At 38.6% G+C, this 20949-nt stretch overlaps 1 protein-coding gene and 1 long non-coding RNA gene across 2 annotated transcripts in view; one reads left to right on the forward strand and one right to left on the reverse strand.

The window, feature by feature from the left end:
• LOC140729531 (uncharacterized) overlaps positions 1-10877 on the forward strand; it is a 126352-nt gene extending 115475 nt beyond the window's left edge. The window contains exon 3 of the long non-coding RNA XR_012099345.1: positions 10631-10877. This is a non-coding gene — a long non-coding RNA (uncharacterized lncRNA). The remainder of the gene's footprint in view (positions 1-10630) is intronic.
• The window catches only part of LOC140729530 (synaptotagmin-7-like), a 530282-nt gene that overhangs the window by 352052 nt on the left and 157281 nt on the right, over positions 1-20949 (reverse strand).

Consider the following 20949-nt stretch of genomic DNA (forward strand, 5'->3'; position numbering starts at 1 on the left):
TTCGTCAGTCTTTGTGTGCAGTTGTTTTTATTGGTTCTGTTCTACTGTGAAAGCCTGCAAGAAAATGAACCTCAGGGGAGTATATGGGGACATATCAAAGTTCAAAGTACATTTATTATCAAAGTATAATACTATATGAGATATATGTACTTTGATAGTAAATTTACTTTGAGTTTACTGATAGTACAGATAGTACATCAGTTAATTTTTAGAAACATAGATACATTATGACCTTAGTCTGTTTGACTCTATGGCTTTGAAACTGGCATGTTGATGACCGTCTGTAGAACAGGGAGTTCAAATTGCTGACCTCTCTTCTTTAGCCAGAAATTGCTCAGAAAAATGAAAACTAAAATCATAAGTATTTAATTAATTCAGGACAGCTATTTTCCTCAAAACATCGCCATAATGATTGGAATGTAGCCACATAAAATGTAATTTAACAGCTGCACCAATGATACAACTCCAGTGAATGAAAATAGCTAACAGCATGCTATTGGAAAGTGTGTGTTGCCTGGGTCTCATGACAACACAGCAATATTTAAAAGTCTAATATATACCTCCCTATAGACACAATACAAAACTTCAGACTAGAACTAATCTAACAACTTGAAAATAATTCTAATACTCAAAATCATCTTTCAAACAGATCTCAATCTTTAACAGCGCAGCAGTACTTGAACTCAATTTCTTTTAACTGGATAAGCAAGTTTTGTACTTATCTAGATGCTTGTCACAGAAATAAAGTCTCAGTTTAAAAGAGCAATAAAATCTAAGGTGGATATATTTGAAATCTAATTTGTGTTACACTTTGAACAAATGAGCTTGGCAATTAGTAAATTTCTGCATAAATGCCAATCTTAATGTGAAAGTTAATTTACCTTTAAAAAAGGTTAATTTACCTTTAATTTACCTTTACCTCTTTTAAAAAAATCAACAATTGCATACACATGCAAAAGAAAACATCATACAATGATAGAAGAAATTTTTGGCAGACAACCTAAATAATACTATTTGGAGCTGTTGAGATGATGAGCATAAAAGTAGAGCATAAACATTGCCTTAGACCAAATAGATATAATGGCCTCTTTCTCTGCTCTAAATACTAGATCATACATCAATTTTGATGTATGATGTAGTATGTATCTCTTTTTTAAAAATCCAAATCTCATTTGCCCTGCAAAGGTTATAGACATATAAACTATAGAAATAAAAAATAAAAGGGTTAGAGATCTGTTCTTTCAATTTACTCTGTGGATAAGCAGGACAAGCAGTAATAAACCCCAACAATTTTAGGACATGAATTGGCACAGGTGATGGGAATATTCTTCGAATCGAGGCATTTGACATTTTATTGACAATTACTGTGCTTTGTGCATTTGTATTGAAGTGAGAATCTATCTTAAAACACTATTTGTACACACACACACTCACACACTTGACAGAAGGCAATTGTAATACAATTCAATAAAAATGAATTCACAGCAAATGCACTGGAGTCACAAGCTAGTTTTGAAATGGATCTTTTCTCTGAGATTGTTATATTTATATTGGTTCATTATTGTCAAATTTGCAGCGAAAAGCGCATCTTCCATGTTGTTCATACAGATGAATTCTTTACAATGGGCATTCTGGTGGTACAAGGTAAAACAATAACAGAGTGCAGAATGAATACTTACAAAGTAAGTGCATTGCAGGAAGACAAGACAGGTGCCAAGGTCATATTGAGGAAGATTATGAAGTCCATAGTACATCTTTTTGTACTAGGGGACTGTTCAATAGACTTACTGCGGCATGATACAAGCTACCCTTAAGCCTGGAAGTACATGCTTTTAGGCTTTTGTACTTCCTGCCTGATGGGAGGGGGAAGAAAAGTAAATGTCTCGGCTGAGTGTGGTCTTTGATCATGCTGGCTACTCTACCAAGGAAGCACGAACTGTAGACAGTGAATGAAAATAGCTAACAGCATGCTATTGGAAAGTGTGTGTTGCCTGGGTCTCATGACAACACAGCAATATTTAAAAGTCTAATATATACCTCCCTATAGACACAATACAAAACTTCAGACTAGAACAAATCTAACAACTTGTTAGATTTAGACCAAATAGATATAATGGCCTCTTTCTCTGCTCTAAATACTAGATCATACATCAATTTTGATGTATGATGTAGTATGTATCTCTTTTTTAAAAATCCAAATCTCATTTGCCCTGCAAAGGTTATAGACATATAAACTATAGAAATAAAAAATAAAAGGGTTAGAGATCAGTTCTTTCAATTTACTCTGTGGATAAGCAGGACAAGCAGTAATAAACCCCAACGATTTTAGGACATGAATTGGCACAGGTGATGGGAATATTCTTCGAATATTCAACAACTCCACAGAATCATCAAGCCATACGCAGAGCAGTTGTCATACCAAGTTGTGATGCAGTCTGCGGTACATTGATAGAAATTGGTGCAGGTCAAAGGGGACATGCTAAATTTCTTTAGCCTCCAGAAGAAGTAGGCGTCTGGTGAGCTTACAGGGTTGTGGCACCTACATGGCTGGACCAGGACAGTCTAATGGCGATGTTCCTCTTAGGTGGACTCCTGGGGTATCAGGAACGTTGGTGGTGTTGGTAGGGAGGTCCGGAAGGAGAGATCTTCAGCAGGGAGTTGATGGTGAGGGTCTTAGTTGTGCAATGATGAGTGGGAAGTTTAAGGAGACCTTTCAAAATCAATGCACTGAACTAGGTTCGTTACAGTTACGCTGAAGCAGGTCTTGCTTGTCATGCAAAGGCTTATTTCTACAATAGTGTTGTTCAATTGAATTTTGGAAAAGTACAAAACATATTTTGATCATGAACAAGTGCATCAAGTTCATGGAAATCCTGATGTTTACTCCGAGAACCTGAACTCACTTGACCTCAGCACAATTGATGTAAACAGGAATATGCGCAACATCCCCTTCCTAAAGTCAATAAACATCTCTTTTGTTTTACTGACATTGAGGAAAAGATTGTTGTTAATGACACCATGTCACTAGGACTCTTTATCCTTCTTGTACTATAATCCACTATGGTGGTATTATCTGCAAATTTGTAGATGGAGTTGAGTCTGGCAATGCAGTCATGAGCACATAGGGAGTTGAATAGGAGCCTTGTGGGCCACCAGTGCTGAGGATAATCATAAAGGAGGTGTTGCTACCTAGCCGTACAGATTGTGTTCTTACCTGATTTAACTTAAATATTTCTTGATTTAAATTTAATTTACTGTGTAGCCTTACAACCTTTTGTTCATTTTATATTGCATACTTGAATCTAATCAATATTATTATATTAAAAAATTCTTTCCTGGTGAAATTAGGTACATTTAGTTGAACATGTTATCGTGTCTGACAGTACACTAGAGACTAAAATGATAATGGTGTCTGATTTAAAATTGATTTTAGATTTTTGCAAATAATTAAACTGAACATTGCAAGACTAATTGGTTGAACCAAAATCAATAAGTCAGAATTTTCTGGGACTTACAGGTTGTAGGAAATGCAGAAATACTTTCCCACATTGCCCAATGGGTCTCATAATTATGAGAAGCATACTGCAGAAAGAAAATAGTTATCCCTCCAGGTCAAAAACATTGGATTCAATGCTACTGTACTTCAATATAGTAGAATTACACTAGTCAGTTTTTTATAATCACTGGGTAATTTGAAATAAGTGTGGAAACGGCTATGTCTATGTTGCCCTATTGAGTACTTTGCACTGTAGGTCGAATTACACTAAAGAGCAAGAGCCAGGACAAAATTATTTTGCTAAGGAAAAAGTACAAGAAAAGACATTTCAGTTCTTAACCAGCTGTGCCATTTGTCAAGATCATGGCTGAACTTTAGCCTCTCCTATTCTATTCGTACATTCTTTGATAGCCAAAAACATACTATTCTAACTTTTTGTTCATATTTATTTAATTATGATTGATAAAGAATAGGTTCTTCACCAAATACTTTTATTGGGACATAAAAACTGAAAATGCTGGAAATATTCAGTAAATCAGGCAGCATTTGTGGAGAGGGGAAGAGTTAATGTTTCCGGATGATGGTTTCCTCGGGAGAAAGTTCATCAACCTGAAAGGTGAATGCTTTTCCTTGGAAGTTTACACTGCTGTTTTAAAAACAGTGTCATTGGACCAATAAGTTACAAATGGAATTAGTGTTGAAGGAGAGAAAAAAGAGAAAATCAGGCATCATTCAGCTAGAAGCTGAGCAACAGATGTAGAAAACATTACCAGAATCTTTCATGAGAAGTGGAATGAATAAGTATTTAGACAAGTATAACTGAACCAAAGCAAGGCATTTCAAATTTGTAAAGAGCAGGTAGAAGCAATACGACGCAAACAAACAATTTAATTGTAGATAATTTGAGAACCCTTATGTTACCAAATTGCTGCAACAACCTTAGACATAAAACATGGTAACCATGTGCCATAATGTTTCTTTAGGCAAAGTGAACCCACTTATGATAACAATCTGTGATTGGCCAATTTAAGTTTTGATAATTTATTCACAGATCCAATACATGAATATGAATTACACTACAATTACAATTATTCTAAGTATAAATATATACATGGCACCACAGACTTATTTCTCAGAAGTCAACTCATTTCACGTTTGATTTTGTTCCAATCTCCCATCTAACTGGTTCTTGACAATTCTCATTCTACCTTCCAAGAGATTTGACTGGCTTTGACTGCCTGCAGTTTCACCTTTCCAAATGATCTTATTGTTTCCGACAACCACGCCAACTAAATGATTGGAATATTTAATATTGAAATATTGTCATGTTGAAACAATTCGAAATGCTGACAGTTGTATTGAAATTGTGCTTGTGAGCATGTACGAATGAAACAGATCATGACAGGCCTTAGAACAAATATAGCATCAAGTCATGGGGTTGGTAACACAACAATCTTAAACCCTTGCAATGGTACTGCTGTAATGAAATGGGTTGGAAAAGAATATACACATAATTGGGGGCAGCAACGTTTTAAATATTCTTAAGCTAGACACAGTCAAAGGCCAAAAATGATCAATGGGAAGGAGAGGTACAAATACAATGAAGCTTGCAGACAAGATCTCTGGTGATTCTAAGATCCACATACTCTATATCAAACTAAGTATCTTCACCTAGCATTCTTGACACCTCCTTAAAAGAATCTATGTCAAATACAAATCTCTTAATAAATCTTTGCTAACTCTTCCCGATTATTCTGTGCTTTCCATCCAAAAATTCATACACTCCTACTGTTAACCTTAAAATAAATAGCCTGTAATTACTTGTTTTATCCCTTAATCCCTTTTTAAAGCAGGATACAATGATAGCAACCCTCCAGTCTTCCAGCATGAAGCCTGTAACAAAAAAGGATTGAAAAATCTTAATAAGAATTTCCCTAGTGAAACCATGTGGAGGCACTGATTGCATAGGCTGGTCTGTGGAATAAAATCAAGTAATATGTTTTGTCCTTGATGTTGCTCAGTTTCTTGAATGTGGTTGGAAGGAACTTACATACCCTGACAAGTGACTCTTGCCTTACAGATATCAGAATAGTTTTGTGGTAGCAGGAGGCAAATCATTTGCCGTGGTGTATCACACCTTTGACCTGTTCCTGTAGCCACAATATTTATATGATTGATCCAAATGAGTTTCATGCACAGATAATAAGAGTCATGTAGTTACAAAGCTGTCAGTACCTCCAGTTGAACTCTGTCTTCTTGTGTAATTCCCCCTAGCTGTCAGTCTGTGGTTTTGTATTGCCATGTACTCTAGCCCCTGTATTACTGAGTACTCTGCCTCTCACCTATTTCTCATTATTACCTGTATTGCTGCCACCTGTGTCTCATTGTGCTCCACCTATCATCTGCCTCTCGGTTTATTGCTCAGTATATTTCAGTCCTGTGTTTTCACTTGCTGGTTGTCAGATTGTGCCAGTGAATTTTCCTGAGGCTTTCCACCATTGGTATCTGAACTCTGTCTGTCTGAATATTAACTCTGCCAGCTTCCCGATTCTGGTTTTTGGATTTCTCTGGATGTTTTGATCTCTGCCTGAACTTTGACACTGACTTTGCACCTCAGGATTTATTACTCAATTAATATCACTGTGTGCATGGTACTGGGTCTGCAATTGGATCCCTGCTCCAGCTTCCTGACACAAAGCATAGAAAAATATCATTCATCTCAACTCATCCATACTGCCTAATGTGCCATAGTGGAAATGTCCCATGTGCATGTGTTTGCCTAATATTTCTCGAAACACTCTGACCTCCATGCTGATAAAGTTGTGATGTTGGTGGCAGGTATAAACACTGAGTGTTAAGGTTAGGTACGAATGGTCACTGCCATTACATTTTGTTGCAACTGTTACTTGCCATACATCCATCTGTGGCTGAGGGATTCCATGGCTTGGTTACCTGCAAGGACTGGCTACATCATTCTATTGAAAATCAGCAAGTATCACTTATAGATGAAGCAGTCAATCATAGCTAGGTCTTGGAAGAGCTCTTGCAATAATGTCCTGTAGTGGGGATTCTGGAACATGAACACAGCAACTTTCCATTATGCAATGCATTGCAATAAATGCCATTGGAAATGAGTTTAATCAGGGTTCTTCCACCAATTTATAGATTTGCATATTTCTCCTTTGTCAAGAAACTTGGTCTAAAGTCATCCTGCATCTCCTCCCACATGAATTCCTCCTTTTCTTATCCCTTTCCTTATATAATTTCTCTTACCATTCTCCTCTAAAATATATTACATCTCATTGTCTTTCAGCTTACTGAAGCAGAATTGATATATTTATTTTTACCTTTTACCCTTTCCACCTATCACTTTTTTCCCATTAACTCTCCTATCCCCATCCCTTCAACTTTCTCCACTGTGCTTCAGTTGAATATTGCATTTACACACATACTTTCCTTTTCAGCCCTTCCATCAATTAATTGTAAAGACATCCAATAGTTCCTGCAAAATGTTCTGCTGGGTAATTACCTTTCATTACTTGTCTAGGGAGGCTATTTGCATAGAATTGAGGAATGGGAAAGCTGTATTTACACTTATAGGGGTGTATTATAGACCACCTAATGGGGAGCGAGAATTGGAGGAGCAAATTTGCAAGGAGATAGCAGATATCTGTAGTAAGCACAGGGTTGTGTTTGTGGGAGATTTTAATTTTCCACACATAGACTGGGAAGCCTATACAGTAAAAGGGATGGATGGTTTGGAGTTTGTAAAATGTGTGCAGGATAGTTTTTTGCAGCAATACATAGAGGTACCAACTAGAGAAGGGGCAGTGTTGGATGTTCTGTTAGGGAATGAAATAGGTCAGGTGATGGAGGTCTGTGTTGGGGAGCACTTTGGGTCCAGTGATCACAATGCCATTAGTTTCAGTATAATTATGGAGAAGGATAGGACTGGACCCAGGGTTGATATTTTTGATTGGAGAAAGGCTAACTTTGAGGCAATGTGAAAGGATTCAGAAGGAGTGGATTGGGACAATTTGTTTTATGGGAAGGATGTAGTAGAGAAATGGCAGTCAGTTAAAGGTGAAATTTTGAGGGTAGAGAATCTTTATGTTCCTGTTAGGTTGAAAGGAAAGGTTAAAAGTTTGAGAGCCATGGTTTTCAAGGGATATTGCAAACTTGGTTAGGAAACAGAGAGCTATCTATAATAAATATAGGCAGCATGGAGTAAATGAGGTGCTTGAGGAATATAAAGAATGTAAGAAGAATCTTAAGAAAGAAATTAGAAAAGCTAAAAGAAGATACGAGGTTGCTTTGGCAAGTAAGGTGAAAATAAATCCGAAGGGTTTCTACAGTTATATTAATAGCAAAAGGACAGTGAGGGATAAAATTGGTCCCTTAGAGAATCAGAGCGGACAGCTATGTGTGGAGCCGAAAGAGATGGGGGAGATTTTGAACAATTTCTTTTCTTCGGTTTTCACTAAGGAGAAGGATATTGAATTGTGTAAGGTAAGGGAAACAATTAGGAAAGTTATGGAAACTATGATGATTAAAGAGGAGGAAGTACTGGCACTTTTAAGGAATATAAAAGTGGATAAATCTCCAGGTCCTGACAGGATATTCCCTAGAACCTTGAGGGAGGTTAGTGTAGAAATAGCAGGGGCTCTGACAGAAGTATTTCAAATATCATTAGAAATGGGGATGGTGCCGGAGGATTGGCGTACTGCTCATGTGGTTCCATTGTTTAAAAACAGTTCTAAGAGTAAACCTAGCAATTATAGGCCTGTCAGTTTGACGTCAGTGGTGGGTAAATTAATGGAAAGTATTCTTAGAGATGGTACATATAATTATCTGGATAGACAGGGTCTGATTAGGAACAGTCAACATGGATTTGTGTGTGGAAGGTCATGTTTGACAAATCATATTGAATTTTTTGAAGAGGTTACGAGGAAAGTTGATGAGGGTAAAGCAGTGGATGTTGTCTATATGGACTTCAGTAAGGCCTTTGACAAGGTTCTGCATGGAAGGTTAGTTAGGATGGTTCAATCGTATTATTAAATTAATATTGAAGTAGTAAAATGGATTCAACAGTGACTGGATGGGAGATGCCAGAGAGTAGTGGTGGATAACTATTTGTCAGGTTGGAGGCTGGTGACTAGTGGTGTGTCTCAGGGTTCTGTACTGGGTCCAATGTTGTTTGTCATATACATTAATGATCTGGATGATGGGGTGGTAAATTGAATTAGTAAGTATGCAGATGATACTAAGGTAGGTGGCGTTGTGGATAATGAAGTAGGTTTTCAAAGTTTGCAGAGAGATTTAGGCCAGTTAGAAGAGTGGGCTGAGCGATGGCAGATGGAGTTTAATGCTGATAAGTGTGAGGTGCTACATTCTGGTAGGAATAATCCAAATAGGACATACATGGTAAATGGTAGGGCATTGAAGAATGCAGTAGAACAGAGTGATCTAGGAATAATGGTGCATAGTTCCCTGAAGGTGGAATCTCATGTGGATAGGGTGGTGAAGAAAGCTTTTGGTATGTTGGCCTTTATAAATCAGAGCATTGAGTATAGGAGTTGGAATGTAATGTTAAAATTGTACATGGCATTGGTAAGGCCGAATTTGGAGTATTGTGTACAGTTCTGGTCACCGAATTATAGGAAAGATGTCAACAAAATAGAGAGAGTACAGAGAAGATTTACTAGAATGTTACTTGGGTTTCAGCATCTAAGTTACAGGGAAAGATTGAACACGTTAGATCTTTATTCTGTGGCATGTAGAAGGTTGAGGGGGACTTGATGGAGGTATTTAAAATTATGAGGGGGATAGATAGAGTTGACGTGGATAGGCTTTTTCCATTGAGAGCAGGGGAGATTCAAACAGGAGGACATGAGTTGAGAGTTAGGGGGCAAAAGTTTAAGGGTAACATGAGGGGGAATTTCTTTACTCAGAGAGTGGTAGCTGTGTGGAATGAGCTTCCAGTAGAAGTGGTAGAGGCAGGTTCGGTATTGTCATTTAAAGCAAAATTGGATAGGTATATGGACAGGAAAGGAATGGAGGGTTATGGGCTGAGTGCGGGTCAGTGAGATTAGGTGAGAGTAAGCATTCGGCACGGACTAGAAGGGCCGAGATCGCCTGTTTCCGTGCTGTAATTGTTATATGGTTATATGGTTATACTGCAACCTATACTGCTGCCGTGTTTTAGACTCTACTTTGGTCTACTTTCATTAACAGAATACAATGTATCTTTTATGGTGATCGAATATTTTGAAGCATGCGTATTTTCCCATTTCTTTGATAATGTCACAAAACCCCAACTTTTGTTCACCTAGAAGTTGAACTGTTGAGCTAATTCTTTTATATTTGTTATTACTGCAAATTGTCTGGTGTCCTAGTTTATTAATGAGGTGAGTTATTGCAGTCAGTTGCTAATGATATTACAATGCTTTCTCAGTAATAAAGAAGTATGTTATTAGTTTTCATAGCAGACCAGTGCCATTAATTGGAATGTGTTACGAAATAATTATCTACAGATATTTCTTAAGTTTTTAATGGAAGTCACAGTATCTACTGTATGTCCTACGCAAAGCCATTGTTTAATGATGCTGAGCAAGCAAATCAAATAATAAATGAGCTCTTACCACTCAGTTAAAAATTGCTTTCTTTATTTGTCTGCCCAGCTTCTAATTGAAAAATCTATTTTGCGTTCAGATGCATTCATCTCCTCTTGAGTAGAGAATGCTGAGTGTTTTTTCACACCATTTCTTAAAACTAAAATAATTCGTACTAAAATTTGACAAAGAATATTCACCTTGAGGGAACAACATTTGTATAAGAAATCAAATTAGTGTTCCCTTTTTAAGGTTTCTCAGTTATAACAATATCCCAAAATTTGCTATGTAGTTCAGGTCAGAGTTAAATTGTCACCATCTTTTGAAGTTAACAAAGAGGTAGTTAGAGATTGCAGCTCAGCAGAACTAGAGGAAAAATTCATGATTAGAAACATTCTACAAAAGAGCAATAATATTCTTATCTCTCATGTATTGGTCAAGGTGAAATGATGTTTCTCCAGTCTGTATCAAACTCTTTATCCATTTATTAAAAAACCCTAATTGATATCTGTTTTGTCTACAGGAAAAGAGGCCTTCCTTGGACCAAAATATTTACAGCAGAATTGTACTCCAATTCAAATAGTCATGGCTTTACCACTGACACCAAATGTCTGTGAACTACATCTCAGCTGACACTCTATGAAGCAATAAGGGAATTATATAGTATTGCAGATTCCATCCCTCAGTTGAATTGTAAACTGATCTCCTTGTTGCCTTTTCAGGTAACATTTGAGATCAACAATTGCTGTAAAATATTCTGCTGATATGCTGACCAACATTTATTCCTCAACCAATAACATGTATATGGCCTTCCTGTTATTAAATTGCTCTACACGAAATCAGTCTGTGAGTAAATTGGCTGTCATTTCACTGACTACAGTTCAAAAGCACACACACAGTCAGTTGCAAATGAAGTACTTTGGACCATTTGATATCATGAGAAGTGCAACAACAGTAATACCAACTCTTGTTCCATAACCACCTAGATAAAAAGAAAAATGGTTCCACAACAAAGACAAGTGAACTCATTCACACAGTGCAAACATAGAATCCTGATGAAAATTCTGTAAATATACATTTAAAAAACTTGCTTGTGCTATGAGGACAGAAAACAAGTTGAAACACAATTGTTGACTGACTCATGCATTTAATCTTCATAAGATAAAATGTACCTAAATCACTTGAAAACAACCCACCAGCCATATCTTTCCCTCCTTATCACTTTATGCTTTCTGCAGGTACCACTCTCAATGACTCCCTTGTTTATCCATCATTAACCTCCTCTCAGGCAGTTCCCCCTGCAACCTTAGAGAGTGTAACACCTGTTCCTACACCTCCTGCCTGACTGCCATACAACGATTTAAATAGCCGTCCGGTGAGGCAGGGATTTGCATCACCACCTCTAAGCTTATTTATTGTATATGGTGTTCTCAGTATGGCCTCTTCAGCTTTGGTGAGATTAAACTCCATGTTTTTCTGAGCACCTGTGTCCATCTGCCATGGCCATTTGGAGCTTTCACTCACAAGCCATTTTAATTCCCTTCCTAATTTCCACAAGGATTTGTTTGTGTTCAGCCTCCCCAGTGCCAGGGGTAACAGCACCCTGCATTCGCCCGGGTGGTCTACAACTCAATGGCATGAACATGACATGCTCCGAATTCAGGAAGTCTGCTCTCTTTCTGGTTCCTTTCTCTCCTCCTCCTCCTGATCCACTCAATTCTACAGATATTGAACCACCCCCAGCACCCAATCACCCTATTTATTTCTCCTCCTCCATCACCCATACACACTTTCTGCTGAGTGTCACCACTCCATACTGCCCCCCTCCACTGATTCCCCCCCCCCCTGCACATTCCACATTCCTGATCTGGTCCTACACTTCATCATTATTGCCTATCAGATTGCATCACCTGCTGCTCTCTGTTGCCACCATCTATCACTGATCACCTTCCAGCCTCCGTCACCATTTCTCCTCTGAAATCAGTGTACCCAAAATCAGCGTTTATTGTAGATTTCAAAGTACTGTACTGAGATGGAAGATAAGATGCTGTTCTTCTAGGTTTCATTGAGCCCCAAATAGAGGAGGCTGCCGGCAGACAGATCAGAATAGGAGAGCAATTGAGAATTAAAGTGGCACGAAAGAAGAAGCACCTGGCATACTGAGCACAGGTGCTCCACAAATGATCATATAACCTGCATTTGGTTTCTTTAATGTTTAGGCGACCACAGTTTGAACATCAAATGCAGCATGGATGAAGATAAAGTGAATTGTGGATTCACCTGGAATAAATCACACCTCCAGCATTTATAAAACAGATTATATAACCATTCCAACATGGCCACTGGTTGTTAAATTTACCACATAACAACAATGTGGTAGAAAATTGCCTCACTGGCTATAACATGATCTGGAATATCCTAAACTATATGAGGAAGATTCAAAAAATCAACATTTTAAAACAAGGCAAACCAAGATTCATTCATATTCATTTGGTCTTCAGGGCTTTAAAATGATTTATCTTTAGATCAGTACACAGAGACATTTGATGCTGTTGCGAGGAATTTGGGTCAAAGCAATCTGAATATACTGTACTTTCATTTGTCTTAACGCTAAACTAAACTTCTACAGCATGTTTGGTATGTGGTCATCCGCTGAGATTTCCAATTCCAAAAATAAGACTATCTTGATCTAAAACACTCTATCAAACAAATTACCATCCATCAACCTCATCATCCTTATTAGGCAACAGATTTAATTCTGTTTTCTGTGAAATTTATCAGAGACTGACATCCTTCAACTTTCTTATATATAAAGCATTATAATAACAAGAGTGGCAGAAAATATCCTACTACTACTTCTGGTATTCTGCTCTAAAACAGTGCACTTTAGAAAGGTGCATAAGATACATAATAAATAGAGCACTACAGGAGGTCTGCAGTAGACTGTAGATTTTGAATTTTCACTTTAAGGTGTTTGATTTGAAGACAGCTCTTAAGGAATGGCTGGCTTTCTCCTTGGCTCATAAAACTCCTGAATGAAATCAACTTACTAATTTATGAAAAATCATACAATGCATGGTCTTAGCGAGTGGAAAATTTTAATTCAGAGCAACAGAGTTGTCTATTTTTTATTGCAGAAATATACATATAAGGAGCTTTGTTGCTTTAGATCAATGTTACTTTCGAGTGTTTGAAACTATTCAACGTACAAAAAGTTTTTCTTCATTGGGCTACTAATCATTCATTTTGATTACAACGTTTCAGCAAATAGAGGCAGAAATAAATGACAGAACAAGTCAATGAGCCAGCAATATCCAATAATATCTATAAAGTTTCCACTGTCAAAACAAATAATTATACCTCTTCTCCACTCTACCTATAAATGCTTCATATACAATTAGGAATCAAAATTCAAAGTAAATTTATCATGAGATGGCAATACATTGTACGTTGCAGTTTTCAGCTCCATTCTTCCTTAAAGGCTGAATCTGTTATCATTGTGATATTCAAATAGTAATGAATATTGCAGATTTCTACGCTCCTTTTCACTGAAATTCTTGTGTTTTCTTACATCATCTACGTCAGCTCTCAGAGTTTAACCATGTGTCCCACTCTCTCTCCCCTCCACTTTATTCCCTGTGACTTATTCTCTTCAATGTGTACATCAATTGTCCCTGATTCTTCTTTCAGAAATGTAAATTCATCTATGTTTCGCATTGCCTAATGATGCAGTGCCTCTAGGGGCATGTTCTGGTGTGAATTAATGCAAGACCCCTTTCTAAAGATAAGTAACAGGTAAAAACAAGAATACTCATGATGAGATAATGATAAAAAAACAGCACGTTTCCCAATAGGTTCAGCTCCCAAGTTGATATGTAACAATTTACATGGCCCTTTCTTGGCATCAGTATAACATCAGGAACAGAGTCTTTGGCAGATGAACTCACTAGCAGTGTGCCAGGTGTTGAAGGGTGTGAGGGAAGAGAAGTGAGTACAATTACTATTACAAGCGAGAAGGTGTTCAAAAAGCTAAAAGACCTAAGGATACAAAAGTCACCCGGACCAGATGAACTGCACCCTAGGGTTCTGAAAGAGATAGTGGTAGGAAGCAGTGAATGGAAATAAAAGGATCCTTTTCTGGTTGGCTGCCAGTGACTAGTGGTGTTCTATGGGGGTTGGTGTTGGGACTGCTTATTTCTATGCTGTATATCAATGATTTAGATGATAAAACAGATGGCTTTGTTGCCATGGCTGCAGATGATATAAAGATTGGTGGAGGGGCAGGTAGTGCTGAGGAAACAGGTAGACTGCAGAGGGACTTAGACAGATTAGGAGAATGGGCAGGAGAGTGGCAAATGAAATACAATGTTGAAAAATGTATGACAGGGAGAAAATCCAAAAATCTGGGATGCAAAGGGACTTGGGAGTCCTTGTGCAGAACACTCTAAGGGTTAACTTGCAGGTAGAGTTGGTGGTGAGGAAGGCAAATGCAGTGTTAGCATTCATTTCAAGAGGTCTAGAATACAAGAGCAGGGATGTGATGCTGAGGCTTTATGGCAGTGGTGAGGCCTCACCGAAGTATCAGAAACAGTTTTAGGCTCCTCATCTAAGAAAAGATGTGCTGGCATTGGAGAGGATTCAAAGGAGGTTCACAAGGATGATTCCTGGAATGAAAGGGTTATCATGCAAGGGGCATTTGATAGCTCTGGGTCTGTACTCACTAGAATTTAGGATGGGAGGGGATCTCATTGAAACCTTTTGAATGTTGAAAGGCCTAGAAAGGATGTTTCTGTTGGTCGGGGAGTCTAGGACAAGAGGGCACAGCTTAAGGATAGAGGGGCATCCATTTAACACAGAGATGAGGAGAAATTTCTTTAGCTAAAGAGTGGTGAACGTGTGGAATTTATTACCATAGGCAGCTGTGGAGGCCAGGTCATTGGGTGTATTTAAGGCAGAGCTTGTATTTATGGGGAGAAGGCTGGGGAATGGGGTTGAGGAGAGGAAGAAAGGATCAGCCATGATTGAATGGCGGAGTAGACTCGATGGGCCAAGTGGCCTTACTTTTCTCCTATGTCTTAAGCACGAACAATGCCAGTTTAGGCTTACAATATGGAGTGTTAGGCTTAAAGGATTGGATAAATGCCTTCAAGCTGGAAAAGAAAACAATAATCAAACAAATTATTTTCTATAAATAACCCAGACAGGAGTTTCACACTTTTAAAGGAATGAGTAGTTGGAGTTGGACATTTCCCAGTTTCAGCTAGAAGATACATAGAAGGTTGGATACTCATGGATTTAGAAATGTGCAGTCAAACAAAACTCATCTTATTCTTGCAGCCTGCAGTGCTTTTCTATGAAGTCCAAAATGTCCTGTGTGAAATTCCAGAGGCTTCTTCATTTCTTTAGATTGCATTAAATCTTCGGACAGTAAACATTCCCAGAGCTTGGCTGCAGGCTCTTGTTGCAGCTAAGTAACATCAATGTTGGCATATGCATCGACAGTATTGATTTCACTGACAGGTTTCTGTTTAGTACACATCTTTCCAATTCTTCCAATATTATATTCATTCGCTGTTCACTTGAGTTCCATCACATTGTACTAAGATTAAGACTGAGTGAAACTACTGCAAAAGATTGTCTAAAAGCAGAGTGACTTCACCCTTTATCATCTTGATTTCATTTAATTTTGTCCGATATTTCTGTGTTTTATTTGACATTTCTTATTCCTTTGACTTACCCGTTCTACGCTGGTCATCACACTAAGAGCATTAACACTGTAGAACTAGTAACAGTGCCTGCAATTTAGAAAGCTCAAAAGATAGTCATTCAGCATTAAAGTGAAAAATTGCTGAAGACAATCTTTGGCTTTTTGATACTAAGAGCTAAACAGTAAAAATATCATAACAAGGCATTTTGTGATTTTGCTAACAATATCCATTAAAAAATTTTCACATGACGTACCTAACTGCCACTACAACACAGAAAGTTTCAAAAATACATTTCTAAACTAGACTATTCTCTGACTCACTATTTGAGCTGTCAACATATGTCCCACAGCAGGGCAAAATAACACTAATAAGGTCTGATATTTCCTGTACAAAGCCCATCAAAACTGATGATATTTCAAAGACTTTTTTTCTGAACACAAATCAAGCAAAGCAAATTTAGTTAAACTTTGCCAATAGTAAAGAATAGCCCCAGAATCCAAAGTAGCTTCTTTAAACACTGTAGCATTTTTCAGCAACAGTAAAGAGAAAAGGTGGGAAATCATTGCAAAAGAAAAACAAATACTGTATAAACATGTTTTATGGAGAGAAATATTTTCATTCTTCTAAAAAAATGTGTCATAAACATATGGAAACATACCTCACCAAAGAAAGGTATACCTTTCACAACCTCAGGATGTCACGAAGAGTCAAGTCAAGACAAGTCACTTTTATTGTCATTTTGACCATAACTGCTGGTACAGTACATAGTAAAAATGAGACAACGTTTTTCAGGACCATGGTGTTACATGACACAGTACAAAAACTAGACTGAACTACGTAAAAAAAACAACACAGAAAGCTACACTAGACTACAGACCTACACAGGACTGCATAAAGTGCACAAAAACAGTGCAGGCATTACAATAAATAATAAACAGGACAGTAGGGCAAGGTGTCAGTCCATGCTTCGGGTACTGAGGAGTCTGATAGCTTGGGGGAAGAAACTGTTACATAGTCTGGCCGTGAGAGCCCAAATGCTTCGAAGCCTTTTCCCAGACGGCAAGAGGAAGAAGAGATTGTATGAGGGGTGCATGGGGTCCTTCATAATGCTGTTTCCTTTGTGGATGCAGCGTGTAGTGTAAATGTCCGTGATGGTGGGAAGAGAGACCCTGATGATCTTCTCAGCTGACCTCACTATCCGCTGCAGGGTTTTGTGATCTGAGATGGTGCAATTTCCGAACCAGGCAGTGATGCAGCTGCTCAGGATGCTCTCAATACAACCCCTGTAGAATGTGATGAGGATGGGGGGTGGGAGATGGACTTCCCTCAGCCTTCGCAGAAAGTAGAGACGCTGCTGGGCTTACTTTGCTATGGAGCTGGTGTTGAGGGACCAGGTGAGATTCTCCGTCAGGTGAAGACCAAGAAATTTGGTGCTCTTTACGATCTCTACTGAGGAGCCGTCGATGTTCAGTGGGGAGTGGTCGCTCTGTGCCCTCCTGAAGTCAACAACCATCTCTTTTGTTTCTGAGGCAGCCATAGTTAAAACCGTCCACTGTTGGTCTGACCAGTCAGCCTCCGTGCTGCAGGACTACTTCGATGACATCAACTGCAATGTCTTCCATGATGAGGATGTCTCCGAGTTCACTGATGGAGTCATGTGCTTCATGCGGAAATACATCGACAATGTTGTCCCCCAGAAGTCGGTCAGGGTCTTCCCGAACCAGAAACCCTGGATCAATAGTTCCATGCGAGCAGCACTTACCATGTGACATAAAGCTTACATTGCCGGCAATCAGCTAGAGCTCAAGAAAACCAGCTATGATCTGCACAAAGCTATCAAAGCTGTGAAACAACAATACAGGGACAAGATTGTGTCAAGATTCACAATGAATAGCACACATGACTTGTGGCAGGGGTTACATACCATCACAGACTTCAAAGCCAAACGTTGTGGTGCCGCCAACATCGCAGTCTCTCTCCCAGATGAGCTCAATCACTTTTACGCTCGGTTCGATGTCGTTAACTCTGAGCCTCCGAGGAAAGCCACCGCTACAACCTACAACCTGGTCAGCTCTGAGGCTGAAGTACACAGGAGTTTCCAATGAGTGGACAGTCGCAATGCTGCGCGACTGGATGACATCCCAGGGTGAGTACTCAGGGTGTGCACAGCACAACTGGCAGGTGTGTTTACTGACATTTTTAATCTCTCCCTTTCCCAGTGTAGAGTGCCCTCCAGCTTCAAATTATCCACCATTGTCCCTGTACCAAAAAAGACTAAAGTAACATGCCTGAACGACTGCCATCCTGTTGTAACCACCTCAGTAATAAGCAAATGTGTTGAGAGACTGGTCAAGGATTACAACTGCAACATGCTACCACCCAAAATGGATGCCCTACAATTCGCCTACCGACACCTCTGATCTACATACCATCCTTACACATTTGGAGAAGAAGGATGCTTATGTGAAAATGCTGTTCTTGGACTACAGTTCAGCATTCAACAACAAAATTCCATCCAGGCTCGACAAGAAGCTCAGAGACCTTGGCCTTGATCCTGACTTGTGCAGCTGGATCCTGGACTTCCTGTCAGATCGCCGGCAGGTGGTAAGAGTGGGCTCCCTCACCTCCACCACTTTGACGCTCAGCACAGAGGCCCCTCAAGGCTGTGTACTATGTCCCCTTCTTTACTCCCTGTATACCCATGACAGTGTTGCCACCCACAGCTCCATCTGCTAATTAAATTTGCTGACGACACTACATTGATTGGCCTAATCTCAAACAATAATAATGTGGCCTACAGGGAAGAAGTCATCTCTCTGACACAGTGCTGTCAAGGAAACAACCGCTCCCTCAATGTTGCAAAAACAAAGGAGCTGGTTGTGGATTACAGGAGGAATGGAGACGGGCTAACCCCTATTGACATCAATGGATCTGGGGTTGAGAGGGTAAACAGCTTTAAGTTCCTTTGCATCCACATCACCGATGACCTCACGTGGTCTGTACACACCAGCTGTGTGATGAGAAAGGCACAACAGCGCCTCTTTCACCTCAGATGGTTGAGTAAGTTTGGTATGGGCCCCAAATCCCAAGAACTTTCAACAGGGGCACAATTGAGAGCATCCTGACTGGCTGCATCACTGCCTGGTATGGAAACTGTACTTCCCTCAATCGCAGGACTCTGCAGAGAGTGGTGTAGACAGCCCAGTGCATCTGTAGATGTGAACTTCATGATTTAGGACATTTACAAAGACAGGTGTGTATAAAGGGCCCAAAGGATTATTGGGGACCCGAGTCATCCCAACCACAATCTATTCCAGGTGCTACCATCCAGGAAATGGTACTGCAGCCAGGACCAACAGGACAGCTTCTTCCACCAGACCATCAGACTGATTAACTGACACTGATTTGAGTGTATTTCTATGTTACATTGACAGTTCTATTTATTATAAATTACTATTATTGCACATTTAGACAGAGACATAACGTAAAGATTTTTACTCCTCATGTATGTGAAGGATGTAAGAAATAAAGTCAATTCAGTACCAAGTGCATAACTTTGAAATAAATCCCTTTGGAGGTGGAGTCATTGTTGTTATCTAGACATTATTTCAGCCAATTTTTGCAGAGCAGACTTGCAGAAACAGCAAGTGATGATCAAGTAGTTTGCTTTACTTAATGCTTATTGAGACAAATCACCAGATAAAACTTGCCTGGTCTATTTCAAAATAATGCTTTAGCATTTTTATATTTACCAGAGCCACAGCTTAATGCATCACCTTAATGTATCATCTAACAATAGAAACACTGCAATTAAGTTCTTCTCTGATTTCTCCTCACAAAAGATTACTTAGAAATACAAAGATATTGGGTAAATATGATTTTAAAAAATCACAAATTTACAACTTCAGTCAATATGTAATTTATAGAAAAGACAATTATGTTTTTTTAAATTAATCATTTAGAATGTAGACAATAACTTGCTCTGGTGTGGAAAATCACTCTTGATATTTTATAGCTAACAATACAAGTGTTGCATATATTTTTGTATATATATTTTCCAAAAATTAAAAAATAAACACTTAAAAGGTTTGGTATATAACAATCATAATTATTCCCCCCCCCCCAGTCTTATGAGAATAAAGCAAAATGAGCCCATCTGCACAATTTGCTTGCATTAATATTGTCCTTGGGATGTTCAATCCTTTTATTTATCGTCGATATTTAAGCTAAGTTATATGCATTCTTAACACCTGCTCTTCAAAGTTGTATGTTGATGATCAAGTCCACCAATTTATGGTGCCACCTAGAAGCAAACTTCTGACCAGATGTTTACTTCCAATTTACAGTGACATGTTCAAGCTGACACCCAAAAGGTGGGAAGTGAGGAGTTACATTCCATGTAATGAAAAAGATTAAGCAGTTTCACTAATTACTCATAGATGACATACTACAAAACATTGTTTGATGAAAACTGCACTGCACATTCTTTTCCTAGTATTGGTATAAACAGCCCTAAGCAGGGAAATAGCATTGGAAAATGTCCAGGTAAAACAAAGGCTATGCGTGCTCCTGTTTAAAATGCTTATTGAAGTGACAAAAGGCATAGGGAGATGAGCGAGTTGCCTATGGTGGAGAAGGTGCATTTTATACAGTTGTGTGGTATGTAGCAACACAGAACAAACATACCCTTCATGTGACTGCCATCAAGGAAAGCTACCTACCAGTAAGAAATGCAAATTGAAGGGAAGCTTTATTTGATTAGTTTAATTCAGTACTGTGTGGCAGTGGTTACCGCAGTAATCAAGTATTGAAATATAGGCACTTGTATAACATAGAAATTAACATGCAAACGTTTATTCCATATGTTGAAATCTAAATCCCATTGTGAACATCCCAGAAACCAATCCACCAGATTATAGATAATTTAGTTTTTTAAAATTTTGGCAGGATGTACAGCAGAAAATTTAGAAAATACTTGAATCTAAACCTCATTCTATCCCGGCTGTCATGATTACAGGGCATGGACTATGGAGTCTGGCATTCTGTTGAAGAACTAGGCAACAGGACTGATAATAGCAAATAGTTAGAGATTGGGACTAAAAATTAACATACACCGCTACAAATTCAAGCAATA

The sequence above is a fragment of the Hemitrygon akajei genome, chromosome 6 (assembly GCF_048418815.1).
Source record: "Hemitrygon akajei chromosome 6, sHemAka1.3, whole genome shotgun sequence".
Taxonomy (NCBI): Eukaryota; Metazoa; Chordata; class Chondrichthyes; order Myliobatiformes; family Dasyatidae; genus Hemitrygon; species Hemitrygon akajei.